At 34.6% G+C, this 25744-nt stretch overlaps 1 pseudogene; it reads left to right on the top strand.

The window, feature by feature from the left end:
* LOC137398130 (ATP-binding cassette sub-family F member 1-like) overlaps positions 1 to 25744 on the top strand; it is a 743032-nt pseudogene that overhangs the window by 109517 nt on the left and 607771 nt on the right.

Below are 25744 nucleotides of genomic sequence, written 5' to 3'. Positions count from 1 at the left end.
CGGTAGGACTTTGAACCAAGTCTCCCATAAAATAAATAAATGTTTTGAACTCTCCACGTGGCTTCTTTTACCAAGCGAAAAAATATTTTTCCAGGTTGTAATACTGTTAATTTATTCCAAGCATTTGTGTAAGATGCATTAAATATCTCTAATTTTGACACAAGTTGTCTTCTCCTGTTTATATGAACACTCAACTCTCAGTTTAGTAGTTGTCTTGCCTCGCTTCGTCACTAAGGTTCGTTTTTCAATAGTATGAAGAGAAGTTTCCGTTTTGCCATGCCTAGTTCCTAGCCTTTCTTGAACCTCAATGATGACTTGTGTGCAATCTTGAATATGTTTGTTGTATCAACAGCAGATTGGCCTACTTCAAGCTTCGATATAATTTATATTTAACTGTAATAATTATAATAATCCTTACTTGTGAACCAAATTATTTAAAAAAACTGTCCAAACAGTTTGTAGCATATAATGAGCATCTTAATAATATGATCGCAATTAGAAATGCTTCAAAAATATATTAAAATTAGTGTAGTATTTATACTCGACCACTTTGACTGTTTGGTCTGCTCTTTCCTCATTTCATCTCATTTATTCACTTTCATATGTTCATTTTATACAAGTTATTTTGGAATAATTTGTTGAAGAATAATCTACTTCAATTGACTTTTTATCAGCATTGTGCAAGCTATTTACAAACGCTGACTAAGCATACCGCAGCCCTTTTGCTGTGGTTGAACACATTACCTCTTTTAGGGAAGACCATGATGTCTTGAAAACTGTCATTTCACCGAGTGTATAAATTATATAAATGGCTGTATTTCTTTTGTTGTTAGTGTTTAAGATCTAGAAAAAATTTCTAGAGTATATATTTTACTCACTAGAAATTCCACTGTCATACAACCCACGACCAAAGAGATGGCCAGAGATATTGGCAAAAAAATAAAGGGTACTGATGGTTGAGAAATGCAATATTAGCAATCAAATGGCTCTGCAGTGCAATAGGATAACTGCAATGGTAGCTGTAATGTACTGGGTGTGGGTGTTATTATATACAACAAACAGCAATAACGAATGGAAAAGATGTTTATATTTTCCCCCTGCAATAGGAGAAATGCAATATTGGCCAATATTAGAAGTAAAATGCACTGATATTCTTAGAATAATCAATTTTATTAATATAGTAATAATAGAAAACCAATACACAATTTTGTTTACATTTCAAAATGTCATAGGTAGCAATATCGAGAAGTTGTGGTATTTATATATGTTTTTAGAAAACTTATTTAAAAAGTGTTTGGTCATGACAAACAACAATGAAAGGAAAATATTACACGTTTATATCTCTCCCTTGCAATAGGAGAAATGCAATGTTGGCCAATATTAGAAGTAAAATGCACTGATATTCTTAGAATAATCAATTTTATTAATATAGTAATAATAGAAAACCAATACACAATTTTGTTTACATTTCAAAACGTCATAGGTAGCAATATCGAGAAGTTGTGGTATTTATATATGTTTTTAGAAAACTTATTTAAAAAGTGTTTGGTCATGACAAACAACAATGAAAGGAAAATATTACACGTTTATATCTCTCCCTTGCAATAGGAGAAATGCAATGTTGGCCAATATTATAAGTAAAATGCACTGATATTATTAAAATAACCAATATTGTTAATATAGTAATACAGCAATAATAGAAAACCTATGAGCGTTCACGCGTCTCGAAGATTTCTGCAAACTGCAGCAAAATAAAAGCTGTTATAAAAGTGTTATAAAGCTGTAGACCTAATTTACTGTAATGTATGTAATTCAACAACAATAACGAAATATGTTTATTATAACTCTGAAATGCAAAATTAGAAGTAAAATGGCGAGCTACTGTGTACTATACACAGTTTGATAGTTGGTTGCGTTTGAATGTAGAATGGTTTTGATAAGCGATCTTTAACAGAAAGCGAGTAGTTGCATTCACGCGTATAAAACTGTAGCAAAATAAAAAATGTTCTCGTCATGAAGGGGCGTTGTAGTTCGGCCCTAGCTTGTACATAAGTTGTAAAGAATTTCGGCTAACGTTTCAAATAATGAAACCTTTGATGATTGGACAAAAAACACAGGCTGATAAACTGTGTACCACAATTTCGTACCTGTAAATCGGTCTACGTCTCAAACGGTCTACGTTTATTACAGAAACCTTCGAATAAATTCGATTACAATTAAAAATGCCATAGACTGATGAAATGAGCACGGTTTTCTTGTGAAAGGCGCACTGCTAAATAGTTCTACTTTCTGTCGCACGGCTTTATTGGCGTTTCAATTTTCGGTCTTAACTTTTAATAAACCGAGCTTTTCAAGCGTTTTGTAGCATTTTTCGTTCAAATTAATCTGTCTATTTGTGTATAATCCGATCAGATGGGTAAGTTTAAAGATAATACCGACGGTTTACAAAGATTTGGTAACATATTTAAATAGGTTTAAATGTGTTTTGTATTGTTATTATACTTTAACGACTTTACATTCCGATGCTTAAATTTGTTGATGAAATTTCTAGCCAAGGGTTCGTCTCATTGTTGATGAATAATTTTCGTAAGTTGTGTGCACATGCATTTATCATAAAAAACTCCCACACTTCTGCTCGTGTGGTCGTGGTAATACTTTCTGCTTTATGAAGGTCATACTTAAAAAAAATTAAACAGGGAAAAATTGGTAATATTTATTTTTCAGAGGCTCCGTTTACTTATAAAAGCCAGCTATTTGAGAACATCCGTGACTAAATGAAATGTCATGGAAACTTAGTTAACCAATCTGTTTATGCTTGATTTATAGTTTATGAGGACCACCTTTACATAGCTAGTTCAAAATACTGATGTAATGTGCTTAAAATGCAAAATCTAAATTTCACCCAAAGTGGAAAGACAAAAATTATCATAAGATACAAATGCTAAAATTTAAGCTCAAGCAATGCAAATCTTATTTGTATGATGTTTGTCATGCAAATAAGGTTTGCCATGCTCTAACACAGATGCTAGAGCAGCAGTCTCCTAAACCAAACTTTGCAAGTTCAAATCCTCTGCAAGGTAGTTCTTTTAACATCAGTATCAGAAAATATTGCAACTGTTAAGTTTTCAAACAGTGCATCAGAGGTGCATCTATTTACAATAATGTGAGCCAACAGCTTTTCGTAACGTTTTGCTACAAACCGTGTTGTACGCAATGTTGTTGGGTATTTGCTGTCATATAATGACTTATATCAGCAAGCTAGCAACTCAATCTCGCTGGCCTAATGGGCATCGGGTTGGACTAGTGAACGACAGGGTCCTAGATTGAATCTTTTTATGTATGGACTCTTTATTCCGAGATTTTAAGATCTATAGCCGGAACAACAGATATACGACATACTCTAAGAAATATATATAGATGTAAGTATTTTAGTGAGATACAGTGATCTGTAGTTTTCCTGCTCAGTACACACCTCAAATCAGTTGGTTGGTCTGATGTAAACAATGTGATGTTTCAAAGATGAATAGGTAATTAAATTTCCTTTACGCCGGCGTTGTCTTCATAGGCCATGGTAGTTTATGGTTTCCATGCCAAAATATGCTTTGTTTTTTTCAGAACTGACATCTGACATGGGTCTCAAAGGTTGGTGTGTGCTTCTTTCATTCTTTAGCTTTGTGATGGGCTCTGCCTTTTTCTCCTCTACTGATCACCATGTTATACACAGACCCGCCAGTGATGACTTAGTTAGCTGACTACCCTACAGGATGAAAATATTCGTTGGTCATAAAAATTCGCGGTTTCGCGAACAGTCAATCCCGCGAATTATTAAATTCCTTGAATAATTAGTTCAATTTTTAATCACAAGAGAGAATAACTACTGCATCAAATTGAAAACTAGTCGCTAGCCTAGTTTTTAATGTAAATACTAAACGTAATTGATTTCCAAAACATTTTTAAAATCATTGCCTGAGCTTTGAGCTAACACCTTAGGCAATGCATCACATTTATTTACAAAATTATTCGAGGTTGTCACAATATATGCAGAATGGCGTCATCGCGAAAATAGCCGCGAGGCAAAAGTACTAAACGTAGCCGAGTTCCAAAACTTCTTTAAAATCATCGCCAGGCTTCGAGCTTTATTGCCTTTGCATCAAACTTTACAAAATTATTCAAGGTTTTTACAAGTTATTCGGCATGGCTTCAGCATAGCAAAAAAGCTCTCCTAGTCTTTTTACATTAGAACCAACTCCATCAATCTCTAATACCGAAGTCAAGGACGATCATGATTCTGATCCGGACATTATGGTATGTATTTTATTTGCAGTGCAGATACGTTTTTCTATAATCAACTGCATTAGTTAATTCTTTCGTTTAAAACTGATCGCTTGCATCAAATACTTCAGCTATTGTTTTTGTACTTCCTCAACACTCGTTAATATTTTTTCTTTTTAGTGTTTACTGCAGATTGAGAATGAAACAACCTACTCCGATTACGAAAACTATAGACAAGTAGTAATATTCATCAAGGCAGGAATATTGGCGGAGAAGCAACCAATCAACCTAGACCTCTTCATCGACAACAACTCCTTGATATCGCTGTAACAAACATGATTAAATTATATATTTTATTTCATGTATAGATGTATTATAATTTATTACAACCTTGAGTGTACAAATAAAATATTTCAAATACAAATAAAAATTTACAAACGATGAATGGAGTAAATATAAACAGTTTAGTCCATATCGCGGTTGTCTAGCAATAAAATTAAACTGGTACTCTTGATATGTGAATAATAGCGGGTAATGGTGCTTTCTGACTATTTATTTTGGTAATAGCAGCTCTGTCACTGTCTTGGGTAGGTGTTGAAGGCGATTATCTCGCTACTACATGACTGGTAAGGAAGTTATCATCAAAACTCTCCTCGTGGCTTGCTATTGCAAAGTTCTGCCGGTTGGCCAAAGATTTGTGCTCGTAAAGGCGTTTTTGTTCCTTTTTTAAAAACAGATATATTCTTCTCGTAAGTAGCTGCGGTCACTTCTACCTTAATTTCCAGACCTCCCTGAATGATTGGTGATCTTCTAAGAATGACATCTACCACCCTTGCAATCATTGTTCTTCGGTGTATGATGAAAAATCTCTCTCGCACACTAAAACAAATAATGAAGCAGTAGGGATGGAGAAAATTAGTATTGCGTTTTACCGAAGAACCAAAGTAAAATTCAACTAATTTAGTAAATGTAAAAAAACTCATTACTTACCACCAGTTGTTGGCTTATCAAAGGCCTCCAAAGCGACGAATACTCGTGAAAACCTCTGGACGCAGCAAAAATTGTTTACCGTAGAATAGCACGATCGCCACGCAGTTGTAAACTAAATATAAACCGGAACACGCGGGGTGCGCATGCGTAGGAATAACTTTATTACTAGCCGCAATAGAGTTAACTTTTCCTAGAGAGTGGCAGTTTTCAGCCGCGAATAAATTCATCCGCGAATATGCATGAAAAGACAATTTTCGCGAAATATAACTCCGCGAATAAATTCATCCTGTAGGGTAATTGTTACTGAGCCTTACTGACCTTTTGCTGTTCTTTTTGGCAGCCTTTCATTACAATATTGCATATAAAATTGCATCCACACCAGCTGATTTGCCAACATAAGTTTTGGTGTCAATACCTGAACGATTTTATGGAAGTTATCGGTCCATTTTTTCCGTTCAAACTGAGGCGAGTTTGGACCCATGGGCGACTTTACCATTTTCCTGCAGGATTGGATAACTTGAACTAATACATTTTTAGTGAGTCAAGATTTCCATTTTGTCATAATAACATCGACATAATATCTGAAGCTGATGCTATAACCACTGGTTATAAATAATGCAATGCTGTGCATGTGTCATTCTCTGGATTCTATTTAAAGCCTAATTTTACTGTAGTTTATTTATTGCTAAATTACAAAATACTTGATTATTGTTAGTTTTGATTTAGCAGGTTTGTAGCGATACATTATTTTAAGGTCACTGCAAGGTCGTCTACATCATGTCAGAGTCTGAATCAAACACTCTTCTTTTTTCACATCCCCAGTACATTTTCAGCTTGCTCAGCATTCTTAGAATTTGCAACACAAATTGAGCCTGTAGCCTATTTTAGATTATAGTTAGCCACTACAGAGGTTTTTAAGGCCTACCAATTAAATAACTAGCTGCTCTTTTCCAGCAATAAGCTACATAAATCTGAGAGCACAACAACTGACATTTGACATCACAACTCACTCTGTAGCATACATACTGCATTTTATAGTTTGTATCTTTTAGTTGTAATATAAAATATTTTAAAATACAAAATGCATGTTTTTTAACATTTTAAAATCTAAAATACCATATGTATGCTTGTTTGAATACTATATTTATATGTTTAAAATATCAATAAGTAGACTTGATGGAAAAATTTATGAATGAAAAGTGATTAAGAAAACGTCAATAATACATTTAATGTCCAACCATCTCATTTCAAATAAATGACCAACTCTTTTCCAAGTTCAGCAAAATGAGTATTTAAATCTATGTCAAATGTAAAAGTTGGACTCGCCAAATGCAAATGTTTACAATGATAGAAGCAAGTGTAAACATTTCTCATTATATATTAGACTATAAGCTTACAGCGACTAATGAAGGACGAGATTGGGGTTTTCCTTAACCAGAAGTTGGGGCATCTTGTTTTTCACATAACTCGTTGATCTACTTATAAAACACTCAAAACAAACAGAAGCATACATGATAAATTTTTTTTTTGGAAAAATGGTTTTTACACTCTGTGTTTGACTCTGAATCACCAAGCAAAAAATATATAATCATAACAAAGTTAATAGGAGGAAATTATTTTTATTGAATGTTTGAATATAATAAATTATTAAAAAACAACAACAAACCGTTTGAAGCAAAAACACACTTTATCACATGCTAGTCAGTAATTTCTCCTTTGGGATGATCAAATGTCCCATTCATATGTTCTTACAGTTTTTTTCACAGGCCTTTTGTGTCCTGTAAAAGAAAGAAGTACCAAAGTTATATGTCCTCAGTGTTCTGCAAGACCCATTTGTGGCATTGCTTTTTATACCTCCTTTGTATCAATAAAGCTTCATAAATCCTATTGTGAATCACTAGTGTTACACACAACAAATTTTTGTCGTACTTCTCATCTTCGTAGCATGTAAATGGTTTCAAACCTCGCATATTTAATTCTTTGAAGCAATTCAAACCTATGATTAAAGGGGTTATCTTTTAAACATTGTATCAACAACGAAGTACTGCTTATGATGTAAACACAAAGCTTATATTATTGCATAAATATTTGGGAGGTTGGATGGTTTCAGAGGTTGGACTCTCATCGTCTTCATTGGTAACATCCATACAGCATCTCAGGCAGCTCTTTTTTCAACGCACGTGTTTTAATAACATTATCTCTGAAGCAAAAAGTATTAATTCCGAATTGGAAAGACAAATTCCCCACACGTTTTGACATTGAAATTTGACCATAGACACATTTTAAAAGTGTCAACCGCAATAAAAAAAATATGCGCCCCGCTGTAGCTAAAAGCGTGACTGTCTAATATAGAAAACGTTGAGTTGGGCAACAATTTCTTCACTCATAAACTCGTCAGCGAGGAACAGTTCGGAGTTGTGCGACCACTCCTGCGTATCATGTAAATAAGTCTTTCCCGTTACTACCATCAAATTCACCACATAGAAGCTCAACAGTTTGTAGCATGTAACACTAGTGATAGCCAAGTAAACGCAACTTTCTTAATAAAGTTGTTAGCTGAATAAAAATAACATAGTAACTCATTTACTAGAGTAATTATGGAAGAATTATAATTTCATAACAAGTCTGCAACATCTACAATGATTCACAATGCTTAGTTTAAATACCTCAAAGTAAAATATATATTTAGAACTACATCAGCTCTAATAAAAAGTACACTCATATTTCTCTTGATTGTAATAATTCTGACTCAACACACAACCTTTCTATGGCCTGTATTGACTACAAAAAGGTTTGTTAGCTGAATAAAAATAATATAGTAACTCATTTTTTAGAGTAATTATGGAAGAATTATAATTTCATAACAAGTCTGCAACACCTACAATGATTCACAATGCTCAGTTTAAATGCCTCAAAGTAAAATATATATTTAGAACTATATCAACTCTAATAAAAAGTAAACTTATATTTCCCTTGATTCTAATAATTCTGACCCAACAAACAATCTTTCTATGGCCTGTATTGACTACAAAAAGGTTTATGACTCAATTCCTCAGAGTTGAACCCTTGAGTGCATAAGGTTGTACAGTGTTCACCCTGGCTTGTGGTGTTCCCACAACCAAACAAGCAGAGCAAAGTTTGAGAGTTTTTATGATAAACGCATGTGCACACGACTTACGAAAATTATTCCTCAACAACGTCGCGAACCCTTGTTTCGAATTCTTATCAACAAATTTAACCATCGTTTTGTAGAGTCGTTTAAGTATAATAACGATACAAAACATATATAAGCCTAGTTAAATATGTTACCAAGTCTTTGAAAAGTGTCCACAGTATCTTAAAACTTACCCATCTTATCGGATTATACATAAATACACAGATTAATTCGGCCAAAAATCACCACAAAACGCTTAAAAAGCTTGGTTTAATAAAAGTTAAGACCAGCCTATGATACGCCAATAAAGCCGTGCGACAGATAGTAGAACTATTTAGCAGTGCGCATCTCACGAGAAAACCGTGCTGATTTCACCAGTCTATGGCGTTGTTTACTTGTAATCAAATTTATCCGAAGGTTTCTGTAATAAATGTAGACCGTTTGAGGCGTAGACCGATTTACAGGTATGAAATTGTGGTACACAGTTTATCAGCCTATATTTTTTGTCCAATCAATGAAGGTTTCATTAAATTATTTATAATTTTAGCTGAAATTCTTGACAACTTATGTACAAGCTAGGGCCGAACTACGTTGCCCTTTTATGACGAGAACATTTTTTTATTTTGCTGCAGTTTGCAGAAAACTTCCAGACGCGCGAACGCTCATACTTGCTTTCTGTTCAAGATCGCTATCAAAACCATTCTACATGTACATTCAACACAACAAACTTTCAAACTGTGTATATTACACAGTAGCTTGCCATTTTACTTCTAATTTTGCATTTCAGGTATATGATAATCATATTTCCTTATTGTTGTTAAATTACATACATTACAGTAGGTTAGGCCTAATTTTTTTTAACTTAACTAACTTTTCTATATTTGTCGAAATTATTATTTGCACTTTTTTGAAGTCGTGCTCCCTCAAATTTATTTTATGTCATGTCAAACAACTTTCTTTTACATTATACTCTGTCAATTCCTGCTGACAACTACTCGTTCAACAACCAACACTGCCATTTCTTTTTTTCATTATCACTTATTCCATTATCAGGTCGTGGGGTGTATGACAGTAGAATTTCTAGTTATTAAGATGTTGATGACCCATCGAAAACAGAACTGACAGGTAATAGTAAAAAGTTGACTAGTGTCGGAATCAACTGAGGCATCTATAAAAGTGACACCTTATCACCGCTGCTCTTCTGCATATATTTAAACCCTCTAAGTAATATGCTGGTGGAGACCCAATATGGCTGCCAGTTTAAAGATCAACTTGCACAAAATTTTAATACATTTTAACAGAAAACATCAGTATTTTCCTATCATTTGAGATTATTTTTGATGTTTGAAGTGACCTGACGTCAACGATGCTTCAATATTAAAATTGACAAAACTTGCTTGCAGTTAAAATGTTCAGATACTTTGAAAGTGTCAGTATAATGTCTATAGTAGTAAAGAGATCAACAACATAGAAACAGGTAACGCTGCAACATCAATGCAAAAGCCGATATCAACTGTCTCAACAATAGCAATTAGTGATGTCATTTGCATGCCTCTTCTGATTATTTTAACCGTGATCAAGATTTTTCGATATTAATTTTGAAACATTTTTGAAGTCAGGGTTCTTCAAAAGTAAAAAATTATCGCAAATGAGAAAAAATACAGAAAGTTTACAATAGAATCTAGTAAAATGTAATGGAAGTTCACCTTTGAGAGCATCGTTGACCTAATCTACTTGACTGGACATGCATGAGCCGAATGGCAAGGAAACTTCTAATACTGAAGACATGCCTAGTTGCAGAGAGTAATTTAGGTTAAGGTAACCATTGTGTTACCAGTAGTGGCCTTTTATGACATCACAATCTGTAGTTCAAAGGTCAGGCCTTTTAGACCATGGCTGCTATCTATTGGAACGTACCTGCATAATTTGGTGATTTAGCCTGTGATTGTATGTTCACATTTAGGCTTGCTAAACTAGGACTATATAAAGAGTATTAACTATAGTTTTAGCTATTGAAACCACAAATGTTGCAACAAGATAACATAAAATATAGCACTGTATGCAAAATATTGGTCTGTATGTTTTATTGCTACTATAGACACTAACCTTTCCTTACTGCCAACCAAACTACCTGTTACCATCATCAACTGCTAGATCTCTTTTTTCACAGTCGAAGCAATGTGTGATCAGAGGTACTTTTTGCTACCTTCCTGGTGGTCAAAGGTGCTCCAATATCAAATTGCCGAAATCTCTATACCTGTTGTGCACAAGTCAGGCACTCTTGATAACTCAGCCAATACAGCTTTCAAGGTGTTAGAACAAACTAAAACTCAAAAATCTCTGATCCTTAAAGATGTGATCACATCAAATTCTAGTAGATTATATCAGAAAGTATAGATATTCTTCTATCTTGTGAGATTTTGTTTGTTCTTTTAGGTGGTCTGAGTGCCAATTTTCAAAATTAAATTTGACAAAACTTGATCGCAGTTAAAACACTCAGAAGAGAAACCCGCGCCCAGACTTCTCTCAAAATGACATTCATAACAGTTGTTCTGGTTTAAAAGTGATAAATATACAATATCTTCATTAGCCAATCATCAGAATTGGCTACTCATATGTTTACACAGCATTTAGAGAAAAACAATGTCACAAGTTCTACCCAATTTATGGTTAAATTATTTGAGACATAAACAACAATGTATCTGACGCTATAATCAAAGTTTTATTCTAAAAATCATGAGCAAATACAACAAGTATATGTCAATAGAAACGCATGACACTGCAAACTTACACACAGCAATAGCTGAAGTCAATATCAAGAGGAAAAGAACAGTAAAATTCCTCTCTACCCAATAGTGACAAGAAACTGTACAATGACATCACTGGTACGTAGTGGAGACTTAATTGCTGAGGCGGAATTAAATATCTACTAAACTGCCTTCTTAATATATCCAAGAGAGCTCCAGTTTAATAATAGCAAACATGGAAACTGTTTATCATGTTTACTATAGTAAGAGTCGTGTCTGTCCATCTGTAGCCAAGCTAAGAGCTTTATTACAAAAAAGATTGCACAGCTGGGAATCAAACTTGGAGGTTCAGACTACTACCATCTGAACCACTCGACCACATTTCAACATTTAAGAATACTTGTGCACATAATTATTACACATGACAATCTCTTACAGCTCATGAACATAAGTACATATGTACGTAATGAATCACCTTTTATCTGCTACTAAATCTCTAAGTAGATTTAACATCCTTATGACCATCTTCTGTTAGCAATGCGTAAACCAGCACATATAATATACAGTAATTAATGAGATAAGTAAACACGAGAAACAAATGCAACTTTTGTTCATACTAGAAGGGTGATTACCATGAAGTATGATATTTTGGGAGTTGTCTTCAAAATCAGAAACATGCATGAAGTGATGATCACAAACTGGTACACCGGCAGTCCCGTGCACCATGAGAGGTTGTCATGTGTAATCATAGACCTATTAACTATACTAGACTGGGCAATCCAATGCATCACGGCTCAGCATTGTGTCCTACTTAAATAGCCACATTCTTCACGACGTAACGTCAACGCTTTGTTCACTCGCAGCTGGTCAGGCAAGCGAGTCATCATTGTTTACATTGAAAGAATGGCAGAGACAGCTTTTTTGCTACATGTAATTTGACATAACTACTAAAGTACACAAGATATTGGTTTAAAATTTTAGATGCAAAGCTTATACACTATGCATTTCCTGCCCTGAAAATTTGTAAACATAAAGTTGAATATTTCATATGTAAAGTGCCAGTAAAAATGTATATTGATCTATTCAAAAAGTATTGCAAAATTATCAATGTTGCCCTATGCTATGGGCTAACATGTCAGATAACTAAGTGTACAAACTGATTTCAAATGCATACACACTGGTAAATGGTACACTGATCGCAGTCTGCCATGAATATAAATGTTGGGTCTTAGGTGTCATGCAAACAGCATCAGAAAATAGGTTTATGTTCACTTTGTTGCTTTGTTCACTTTGCCTAGCCCAGGCCATAGTTTTAAGTAGGAAACCATTGAGAGTGGAGCAACTACCAGCACTGGAAATGATTCGAAGGTAAATTTTACTCCAATTGTTTTCAAGTGTGGTTGTGAGAGGTACCTAGATATGAAGAGCAAGAAATCTTGCGGACTTTTCTGAGATATGCATACAAATAATAGTTTTTTCCAAAAATTTTTCTTAGAGTTCATTGCTGGCACTAATATTTGAAAAGTTGCTTCGCACAAAGAGGTGTCAACCCCGGAGTAGACGAAGTGTTGCCCATTTCATGAAGTTTTTCATCACCATGGCAGGTGGACATAGGCTAGTAAACGAGTATGGTGATGGCTGTGCTATATTTAGAAGTGTAGCTAAACCTAACGAAAAGATTTTTACTTTATGATGGTTGCATAAGAATGCAATTATTTACTGATTACTTTGCAAGACAAGAGGAGTAAAAATTTTTGCTGTGCATTTGGTTGTTCTAATACTCCAGCAAAAGACAGTTAACTCTGTTTCCACACCTTTCCATCGGAAGAAAAACACCTAGACTTACGTAACATATAGTTAATAGTTATAACTTTTATAATATATAACTTTTTATAATAATATTAGCATATGATATTTATTTAGCAGGCTATGTGGTACAGAACTTAAAACTCAACTGCAATGACTGCACCAGCTTTATAGCCTCCTGTCCAGATTTACGCACCAGGGATGATGCGATACTAATCAGTGTAAAAATAGAGGTGGTCTGTTTACACCTCATCCTGTCATCACAAAGATGTGTCCAGGCTCAGAACAGATCATACGGCAGTGTGTCGATTTACAAGGAATCACTGCAGACGTACACAAGCTGGTAGTCACAAAGACTCTTTTATTGGTTTTACAAAGCAATTTGCATCAGGAATTTCCATGCTCAAGTCACAGCGCAGCGTTATTTAAAACTATCACATCCAGATATGTCAGAATTAGAATTTACCATGAGGCTACAAAGGTTACAGCTAACAAAAGTAATCTTAGATCAAAGCTCAGCCGACTGGTCGTCCTTAGTCATGTGTCACAATATGTCTAAAAAATTGCACCATTGGTAATTTGTTTTCTACGATTTTTCTGATACTGTTTGCATAACACCTAAGACCCAACATTTATGTTCATGGCAGACTGCGATCAGTGTGCCATTTACCGGTGTGTATGCATTTGAAATCAGTTTGTACACCTAGCTATTTGACATGTTAGCCCATAGCATAGGGCAACATTGATAATTTTGCAATACTTTTTGAATAGATCAATATACATTTTTACTGGCACTTTACATATGAAATATTCAACTTTATGTTTACAAATTTTCAGGGCAGGAAATGCATAGTGTATAAGCTTTGCATCTAAAATTTTAAACCAATATCTTGTGTACTTTAGTAGTTATGTCAAATTACATGTAGCAAAAAAGCTGTCTCTGCCATTCTTTCAATGTAAACAATGATGACTCGCTTGCCTGACCAGCTGCGAGTGAACAAAGCGTTGACGTTACGTCGTGAAGAATGTGGCTATTTATCTAGGACACCGTGGCTTCGCATTGCCCAGTCTAGTATAGTTAATAGGTCTATGTGTGTAATACATATACTCACAATTATTCATAAATGCAACTAAGGGGTCAGGTGACACAGATGACAGCAAGCTTAGTTGGGAAGCCGAATATCTGGTTTCCAATGCCGTGTGAGAAATTATTTGTACTAATGCTTTCAGCATGGCTTCAGGCAGACAGAGACAACTTCTATTATAGTAAAAATCTGACAACTGACAAGTATCAACAGGTACATATATTGTAGTAATAACTGTAGGTGGGCAGGCCTCCTCACACGCGGCTTTGATCTACAAACAAAAAACACTAAAGAATTTCTGACGATGTTTGATTTAACGGGAGTTGTCAGCTCGTGTTTTAGATATAGAAAACAGACATTTTCATTAGTGTTAAAAATCAGAAATGAACTTGGACAAAATTTTAATGGTTTTCATTTAAAAGCAATAGCATTGTTCTATCATTTGAATTGTTTTTGATGTTTTAAGTGATCTGACCGCCAGGATATTTCATGATTAAAATTGACAAAATTTGATCGCGGTTAAAATGTGCATGGCTCATTTTTTATGTTTATATGGCAGCCGCTAGCTTGTCCTGTCTCAGAAGATGCAATCACACTCAATCTGCTCCAATTGGTAGTCTCAATCATACAATCATCTGCAAGTTGAGAAAATTCAAACTGCATTTCACTTCTTTTTAAACATTTTCAATTAGCCGAAAATAGTTTTTCGATATTTATTGACAAGTCAAGATTAAGGTTAACTTTTTTTGATAATCGGTTGGGTAAAAACAAAACTTCTTTTGGCAGCGAATTATTGTTAGGATGAAATCTTCTTGGTCTAAACTTAATTTTAATTTACTAAAATACATGTATATCTACTAGTAAATTTTACAGTTAATAATTTGTGAGTATTAGTGAATAGCTGGTAAATTAGAATAAAGAATAAACCATTATAAAAGGAAACTAGCTGAGGTTATATCAATGGTGAATATTATGGGTAAAATCTTACAATGTTATCAGACATGGCTTGTCATGCTTTACATCCTGCACTTTAATAAAATAATGTAGCTAATATTTAATATTATTCATTGTTACTCCTTGAGTGTCTAAATACAGTAAGTTGATAATTTAAGTTCTACGAGAGTTCTCAGCCAGCAAAGAGATAAGGACAGAGAGCAAAAGCTTTATAAGATATGCACAAAATAAATCTATAGGCATCCATTAGCGAGGAGACAACTCCAGCTATTCTTACCCTCATTATTTTTCATTTGGTTGGGATGTGTTTTGGGAACACCATGATGTACTTATAGGTAACTTCAAGAATCTTTGACTTTATCTTCGCAACATTTGATGGATTATTGTTACATAACTTAGTAAATCATCTAATGATCATATCTTGTGTTGACCCAGCCCAACTGTCAAAATTGGAAAGTCAAGGTGGCCCACTGGTTGAAAAAGTTTACCAACCGTTGCACTGAAGAATCATATTTTTGAGACAGGCCACTCATTCCTGCTGATAAAAATATCTACATGAATATGTATTCCATAATCTTTACTATAATAAGAGCCGGGTTTGTCTGTGCGTCTGTATGTCCGAAGTCGTGCAAAAATGTTACAGAAAAGAAATGCTTTCAACTTTTCAAAATGGTTTACTGTTCTAGTACAGACAGGTTCGATGGTAAAAGTTGGTTAGTAAAAGGAGTTGTCTTCTGTCACTGGTTTTAAATTGATTTGCATAGATGTGCACACTGTAGAAATCATACTAAAAAGTCAACCCGTGGACAGTTTGTTAAAGTGGAAAGTAATTTTCCAATGCATTAAAACTTCAAAAAAATTAAATATATTAATAATAAAGAGCGCAAATAACTTACCACTTCATTAAACTTTCAAATTAATTTTTAGAACATATTTTTATAACAAAACTCTGAATGCAATAAAAAGAATAATATAACTTGTGAAGACAATTACTAGAAAATAAAAACTAAAGCCTTTGTTCATCATTTAGAACCTAAAAATGACCTGTGAAGCTAATTTGTTTTAATAAAGTGAATAGTCTCAGCTGATAACTTGCTATGATAACATGAACTTATGAAACACCTTTATATAATATGAATATCCACTAGTATTTACTAGTAGCAATTCATATTCAAGGATATCCAAGATATTCAAGAACATTCCGGAATATATAGAGTGTTGTACGAGCTCATTCAGTGTTACGGTAGAGCACAGAGAAGGAAGGTTGATTGATGCGGATAATACAGTGTCTGCATACTTGAATAATATTAATTTATTTATTAGATTAGGATTAGGATTTATAAAATATTTCAGAATATCTTGGAAATCTCTAGAGTGTGGTAACAGATTATACAGTATTATGATGGAGCACAGATAAAGAGGGTTGATTGATGCAGGTAATACAGTGTCTGCCTACTAAGCTGAATGTCACAGGTTCGAATCCTGTGCAGTGCAATATTTTATACTAAACTCTACCCTAAATTCACACATACACCACACTTATTATAGTAAATATTCCGTAATTAACTCTTACGCTACTAAACTTAATTATTTATTTTTTGATATCGATTTAGTCACAAATGTGTTGCGGAATGAGTTCTAACCTTTTTCAGCTATTTTTTCACAGTTTCCGTGAGCATGTCCGATACAATATTATATGAGTTATCGATATCGTTATAGCTCAAGGCATTATTTTTAATGCTACAAATAATCAATCTCAGTAATAGTAATGTTCAATAGAAACCCCATAGATAACATAGATACTACATAAAAAGCTCATAGATATCGAATTAGTGAAACATCTCTAACTGTAATGTGTCTGACACAACTGGGCATCGTTAAGAAGAAATTGTTATAAAGAATTAAGTCTTTACCAAGAGAAACTGAAAGCAGGATGGATTGTAAACACATTTTGTATTGGCTCAACACATGTAGATAATAGTTTCCATTTGTTTAATTACAGACACAATATGCTAATCAATTAACCAACTACTCACTAATCTGAATCACTTTACACAGAGTCTACTAAAGCCGTACCATGTGACTCTTAGCCATATACAAAAGATGTAGCAAGCTGCACTACACGGTGCGTAGTCTTCGCAAAGAGTTGATAGTTTTTTGCTTGATAAAGTGAATGTTAATTTTAACCTGTAGACAATGCATATAGCCTCCTAATCTATCTCATGGAGTTGTAGCTGTTAAGTTTTAAGAAAAACCAGTTTTTATGACAATCAAGTAGTAGCAGGGTCGGTGTAGATGCACAGACAGAAAATATCAGTTTCGCTTAAAAGAATCTGTTCTCATTCTTTCCACATCTTCCATAAATGAACCTGACTTATCTCCTTCCTGACCACCTGAACTTACCAAAAACTGTTAGAGTTCTGGCGGAGATGAACTCCAACACCACTGTCGTTGCTGCTGCCCCTTCCAGTCAGCGGATCAAAACAATGTCCTTTTACCAGTGGAAGTTTATAGTAGTCCGCTGGGTTGGAGCAAGCAGCCTCGCAATCACGCTTGTTTCTGAAATACACAAAAATAAAATGTAATTGAAGTAAATCATTATTATAAATGAAGCAATAAAACTTTAAAAGATTTCACAGAAACAAATTCATTTATTTATTTAGTCAGAGTCTGATCATGCGACCCATAATTCATGCCAGACGTCGCGAACAATTTCTGCAGAATTTTCCGACTATCACAGGTGACCAACAGGCTCCTCATGTTTATCAGAGTTTGATATGCACTCCTCTGATCTAACGTTAAAAAATTAAACTAATTTTTACAGGAGGTTTTGAGATATAAGTGCTCAAAGTGACAACATTAAAATGATGAAATAACACATAAGGGCAATATACATGGTTTTATTGAATTTGTTAGGTATATTTGTGAAAAAATTTTGATGACTGAGGTTGCATGAAAGTTTAAACAGAAGCCATCATTTTCAACTACGTCCCATTTGAGTCGTTTTGGAAAGCGATTCCAATATACGGTGTTCTCATGAAGGCTGCGATTAACTGTTCGTTTTGTAGTTTTTAAGAGCTTGTAATCACATTTTCACATATTTTGAACCTACAAGTTTACAACACAGCAGAGTAAGACATGGTGAGTCTTTTGATACCAAATAACTGTAATGTGAATTTTGTTGCAAGTCAACCTTTAAAGCATGGTCTCCCGAGCCAAAGGGTGCGAGTTCAAAACCCTCACAATGTAATAAATTTTTCTTACACAACTATTGGGAAAGTTTGCAGCTACTATCACTACTATTTAAAAACACTTATTAAAAATCACTCAGGCTAAAATATGCAAGGCCTCAAAGCGAAACTCGGCTCCGCATAAGCTGTAAACACGTTGCCTATTGGCTCAATGCAGAAATATGATTGATTCATTCATTCAACTCTCAACCTTCTGCACAGCAAACCTAACTTGCTGCTCTAACATTTGCAACAATCAAACGCCTTCTATCATCTATGATTAAGGGAACAAACAGTTATTATCTATGCTTTATTGACACATCTCACTGCCAGAGTACTAGCACATAATTATTAGAAGGCATTGATAGCTTATATTCATGCTCACTTAGCCTGATATATTGGAAATTTGACTTGCAGCTCAAAAACTCAGCTCAACTTCACCTGTAAACACGTTTTCTATTGGCTCAATGCAGGCATGTGATTGATTCATTTCAATCAAGTGCAGACATGATAGGCTACTCAATTATCCACTAGCTAATCAGAAACAATTTGTATGGATCCTGCTAAAGGCTGGTTCACTCTACATCATTGTATGTCAGGTTTTTAAGGTTTGGTGCAAGTGTTAGACCGTTAGTTCCAGAGCAAAATGTTGTAAGTTCGAATCCCCTACTATGTAATATTTTCTCACCACTATCAACAATTATTGCTGCGGTCAAACATTCCTAATATTGTATCAGAGGAGCAGCTAGTAAAGCATTGATCTAATGAGCCACAGCCTGCGAGTTCAAAACCCCTACGGTGTAATCTTTTTTGTAAACTATCAGGAAAGTTTGCGTCTGTCAAACTTTCCCAATTGTGTTGCGAGCCTCCACGATGACATCTGTAATGTGCACTACCTCAGCGAGAGTGATTGGTCAGCACAGATTGCTTGATCTATATTTTTTTCACGGCAGTGACAGCAGGACTAGCATTTTATCATTACCGACCCCATTATATAATCAGAAGCTATGCTGAGAACAATTCACTGATGTAAACACAGATAAGTTTGTAATAGTGTGACAGTTACTGATTTTATCTTTTGAGGTGATAGAACTGCTATAATTTATCACTTGGGGTTAGTAGCTCAGGAATGCAGAGCATGCTATTAGTTTGCTACTAGTAGTTTGAATTACTAAGCAATCTGGCAGGTTATGACGTTTTGTTCCAATTATCCAATCACGGTCTGTGAAATTCCTTGTCACAATGTCAACAGTGATCGACTTGTTTATTACGCCTCCGCCATTTGATGAGTATGTAATTTAAACATGAAAGTACATGTATATAAGCAACGACATTACAGAGTGCAACGTGCAAACAAGCAATATATAAATATTGAAAATTCTTTTGCATGCATCATAATGCATAAGTTGAGTAAAGCAATAACAACTCACAATTGAGCTACTCTGCTCCTAGATTATATATGGCTCGTGGTATGCGAGGGATGAAATGAGGGCATGAAGTCCAAATTAACACATAACTAACTTTATAATAAAGTATCAGTATTATATACATGAGTAGACAGAAAGTACTAGAGAAGTTGTCTACACTATATAATCATAGTGACAGCTGATGAATAAATCAATTAATTACAATATAATATTAATTATTGATGAATAAGTCAATTTCTAATCAACAGTAAACAAACAGCCTATTGGTGGCAGTCATGTCTTGGTTATACCTATTCTGTTGAATCCTTGAACTACTACCAAGTTTTATAGCTTGATCTAGTTTTACAGGATTTTGTCCAACCCTACATGTCTCATTGATTTGGGGCTCACATGACCCTTGCAAAACTAACTAGCATTGAAAAATAAGGTTCAACACAAATTAAAACTTTGAAACGTCCAATTTTAAACTTTAATATCATTGCACTCTGTAATCAGAATAATATTGTCAATAGTCATCGAACGGAGAAAAGAAATCAAATTTAAATGTAGAAATGGCAAAAGTGTTTATTTGCATGTTTTCTCAACAAAACAAGCTAAGCATCTTTAATATTAAAACTGTTAAACCATCAATTGTTGTTTGTACACAGACCACGTTTAAACCAAAATTTGTGAACAGAAATTCACAGGGTTGGCTCGCTAATAATTTGTTCAGCCAATTGAAACCGTCTCGTCGAAGATCTCGGAATGGACCGGCATATGGTGTGTTTATATCAGCGTGTACAGCCTTGACAATTCTGTAAACTTCAGTCAAAAAATCTGCGCTTTAGATTCTGTTCGTGATTCCAATTAAAACTATTGAAAAGTTTGCACATGTGGTCATACCTTTATACCTTTATAGTTTATCTTCCAGTACACCTAGACTATCCTTTTCCTCCTATTGCACATGTGGTCATACCTTTATACCTCTATAGTTTATCTTCCAGTACACCTATAGACTCTCCTTTTCCTCCTATTGCACCTAGACAGCCAGATTTTCCTACAAAATGTAGCAAAATCAAAAATATGTGCAAAGAGCTCTCATACAAAATTGTTGAATATATTTAATATTATTTTCTATTTGTTTTATACGAGCCGTTAATAAATACAGTCTTTTAATTGTATCGTATCTTGTGCTGACCTGGCCTACCTGTCAAATTTTAAAATTCAAGGTTGCCGCCGGCCTGAAAAGTGGGATCATCAGTGCCTTAGACTCTCCTATTTTCGAGGTAAAGAGGCATATATCTACATGAATGTGTATTCCATAATCTTTACTATAATAAGAGGCAGGTTTGTTTGTGCGGCTACATGTCTGAAGTCTTGCTGAAATGTTATAGAAAAGAAATGCTTTTAACAGAATTTGAACACGCAACTTTCAGCTTGATTGCCCAGCACACTATTACCTGCACTAATTTAATTAATTGGCAGAACTAGTTATTAATAAAATTAGCCTTGATGAGTTGACATGACAGCCACTTGTCACACTGTTATGATGGCTTACTGTTCTAGTACCAACAAACCCGACGGTAAAAGTTGATTAGTAAAAGAGTTGCCTTCTGTGGCAAGTTCTCAATTGATTTGCATATATGTGCACAAAGTAGAAGTAATGTTAAACAGTCAAACCTCAGGCAGTTTGTTAAAGTAAAGATTGCCTTTTCATTAAGTTGAAACTTTAGATAAATATGTTAATAATGAAAAACTTATATGTAAAACTAATAACTTAGTACTTGATAAATCTTTTCAAACAACTTGCACAGCACAAGTGTTATAACAAATCTCTGATTGGAAGCTAATTTGCAATATCAAAATGAACAAAAGCCTCAGCTGCTATAATAACTGCTATGATAGAAATACTCTGTGAGAGACTACTTTTATTAGACTAAAGAATGTGTGGTTACTACAAAGTGCAGATTGGAACATGGCGGTAGTTATTTAAAAACTTACTGAGAACATGTGAGAACTTACCACATCATGTGTCTTCAGTTTGTCAAGTGAAAGAGATAACAACTCGAAAAATTTAATAAGAAATGCTTAAGCATTATTTGTTCTTGAGATTTTGTTTTGCCTGATAGTCTTCAAACTCAATTCTCAATGCTGATTACCAACGGCTGCCGAAGGTAGGACAACTCCAGAGAACCGATGAAGATGACAAAAGAATCAGTGTCATTAGCTCTCCACGTACAGACTATTTTTTTGATAAATAACTCAAATTCCAAGCACCAGACTATGTTTTTTCGATGATATTATGCACTAGCCATATATTTTTATTGTGATGTTGAGGGGCACAACTGAGGCTAATTAATTTCAAGCATTGTGTGATCTCGCGAGAAAGCAAATTACATATAGTCCTAGGGCCACGCCACTGCAGGTCGACAGTTTATCAACGACAGTATATTTAATTTAATTTAATTTCAGATAATAATATTCGGTGTTGTGTGCTCTTACCACTATTTATCAACTACCATAATGACGCTAGAGGCAGGCGAAGGTAGGACAACTCAAGAGAACCGATGAAGATGACAAAGGGATCAGTGTCATCAGCTCTCCATGTACAGATTATTTATTTAATAAATAGCTCAAATTCCAAGCACCATATTATGTTTTTTTAATGATATTATGCACTAGCCATATATTTTTATTGTGATGTTGAGGGACACAACTGAGGCTAATTAATTTCAAGCATTGTTTGATCTCGCTAGAATGCAAATTACGTATAGTCCTGGAGCCACGCCAACACAGGTTGACAGTTTATCAATGAGAGTTTATTTATTGAAGCTTAATCATATTTAGAAAGCAACATGGAAAACGATACAAATTCTTCAGATAATAATAGGCTACTACTGCAACAGCAACTATTTTCACAAGAGCTTTACTGCAGAAAGGCTCAATGTAATAGGTCGTAAATTATTACGTCACAATTTTCATATTCGGTGTTGTGTGCTCTTACCACTATTTATCAACTACCATAATGACGCTAGAGGCAGGCGAAGGTAGGACAACTCAAGAGAACCGATGAAGATGACAAAGGGATCAGTGTCATCAGCTCTCCATGTACAGATTATTTATTTAATAAATAGCTCAAATTCCAAGCACCATATTATGTTTTTTTAATGATATTATGCACTAGCCATATATTTTTATTGTGATGTTGAGGGACACAACTGAGGCTAATTAATTTCAAGCATTGTTTGATCTCGCTAGAATGCAAATTACGTATAGTCCTGGAGCCACGCCAACGCAGGTTGACAGTTTATCAATGACAGTACATTTATTGAAGCTTAATCATATTTAGAAAGCAACATGGAAAGAGATACGAATTCTTCTGATAATAATACTACTACTACAACAGCAACTACTTTCACAACAGCCCACACCTGAAGTTGACAAAAGATACGATTATTTCAGATAATAATACTACTACAAAAGCAACTACTCCCACAAGAGATGCCTACTTGACAGGTTGTACATGTGATGGTTTGGTAAGGGTGTAGCACATAGTTGTTAAGTAGTGTTACTGTTTTCAATGATCAAACTCCAGCACCAACAAAGAAGAAGGCTACTACCAAGAATAAGACTGACACCAACAAGGAGGCTTCAAACCAGACAACTGCTAAGCGGAAAAGGAATTGTTTTAGTTTCCTGTTGTATTTTTTTAATGTTTTTAAAGTTAGAAGACAAAAACAGCTATGTGGTGAATTTATTTATAGGGCAATCAGTATATGCCCAACAGTATCAATCTATTCATGATATTCACTATAAAGTTATTTATTATCAGTGTTAGGAAATTTTAAATGTACATAGTGGTACGTGCAAGCTGGAAGCGGATGCTTCTCATTTCTTCGAAGTCCAGGATATAGCCAGAACACCAGGTTTTGATAGCCAAAGAACCTCTGTCTTACTCCTTGTTCCACTGGTTCACCAGTAAGAACATATTTATCATCTAAAAATAATTAGTAATAAATGTGCTTATAAACTGTTTATATAATCACTGCTATTATATCAAATCACAGGAGACGAGAGGCAACAAGTATGATAACTACTTACCATAATATACCAGGTATTGCTTCCTAGACATTTCTAGAGGTGCCTCCTGTAGTAGTTGGTCCACCCCAGAGTTCATTGTTATGCAACTAAAATGAGAAAACAACAAAACATGTCAATCCCGGCATACAAGAGTCACAGTACTGCCAGGGTATAGCCAAGAGCAACCATTATGTTCCAATACTGGTGATAACCATTGAATTGGCACTAACCTGTCTCTAGTCAAAATCTTCTCTGATCCTGCAGCATGTTCTTGACAGCATACATTCTGGGCTCCAGTAGACATCAAGGCACAATGTCTACAGTGGCACCATCTTCTTACATCTTGATATTCCTCAATCACCTAAGATCAATAAATGATGGTTAGTAATTTTATTGATTAGAGGGTGAACAGCTATGAGTGGCCAACAACCAGGTATGTTGTTGGTAGTCATTTCTGTTTTTGTTCTATTTTGCTGTAGAAGTCAATTGAATTAAATCAATCATTGGGGTTGTTGACTCACTGTACTCTGGGGTTGTTCAAAATAGAGAAGCCAACTGTAAATAACTTGATTTGCCTATAAGCTAGTATATATCATACACAAAGTGATTAATTTCACTGTCTAATACATCTGTATTCTATTTACCATACAATTTATTCAAATATTTAATAATATAATATAAATATTTCAACTTTAATATTTATATTTAATTACTAATTAGTTATTATTCAAGTTTTCTTACTCTTTGTCTCTCTTCAGCAACCTCTTGCATCACAAGCAGCTCGGGGTCGATTTCCTCTACATTTCTGTATGGAACAAACAATGCCATCATATAAAACGATGTGATAATAATTACTACGTTTAAAATGAACAAAAGGATGAAAAAAGCAAACTCTAACAATCACCCAAAATCTATTAACTCAGAACATGTGTTTGTATTGTTCGGGCATTAGCATGATCCCCGAGCATTGTTGATTATCTAAAATGCTAGTTTATTATTAGCTCTCTCTGGGTTTAAGAGCACTGATTTTTTTGCAGGACATATTTTTGACACCCTGTTTTTCATAGTTCTATTATTCTTTGTGTATTGAAAACAGGCTCATTCGAAGGCCAAGACATGGATGTATTGAAATATATAATAACAAAATTATGTAATTTATGTGCTTTAAAAGTAGTTTGCAGCAGACCTTGTCCACTGTAGACCACCGGTTCTGTTGATGATTGAACAGAGTACAAAGTAGCAGTTTTTATTTATAGCATTTCTAACTGCGCAGTTACTAAACAGACATAGTGCTGTAGCAGAGAAACATGCTATTTGCTATAATTGATTTTTGATACACACAAATTTTTATCAAATGTTCAAAGCTTGCAAAAGATGGAAACGGCAAATGTGGACGATGTAAGAGAAATCACCGTGCAAGCTATTCCATTTTAAACATTTTCCATATTTCAGGCATTCCTATTTGAAAGGTTGCTGCCAAATGAGACATGAAACTGCTATGACCCTCTGGTGTAGAATTCTTTATCTTTTTTAACAAAGCACTGATGTTAATCTGCATGTCCATTGTAACACTCATCACAAGGTAGCTCTACCCAAGGTGCGTACCCCTCACAACTTTAAGAACACTCCGGAAGTTGCAGCCTTGATTGAAGTTCATAAAGATACGTAAAAGCCGAGCCAGTTAGGGTCCGTGTACATGCGCATGTGTGGTGATGCAATATTACATCTTAGAAATATTTTATTGTTTTTTAAAGTACAACAGTCAACACATGCCTTATGACAAAGGCGTAGGGTGTCTGCTGCAACATTGGATTGACGCATAAACCATTGATAGAGTAATTAAAATGCCTTTCGCACATCAAGAATATATGGCAAGTGGAGGACAACTCCAAGTATATGGATATGCTACCCCATTCCACAATAAAGAATGTTTGAAACAGTCAATCCTGTATAATAAACATAGCGACTTGAATGTAGCCTTATAAAATCGCCAGGACAGATCAGCAGCCCGACTCCGCTG

This window comes from Watersipora subatra, chromosome 6, assembly GCF_963576615.1.
Source record: "Watersipora subatra chromosome 6, tzWatSuba1.1, whole genome shotgun sequence".
NCBI lineage: Eukaryota > Metazoa > Bryozoa > Gymnolaemata > Cheilostomatida > Watersiporidae > Watersipora > Watersipora subatra.
Note: the sequence above shows the minus strand (reverse complement) of the source record. Positions and strands in the feature narration are given on the sequence as shown.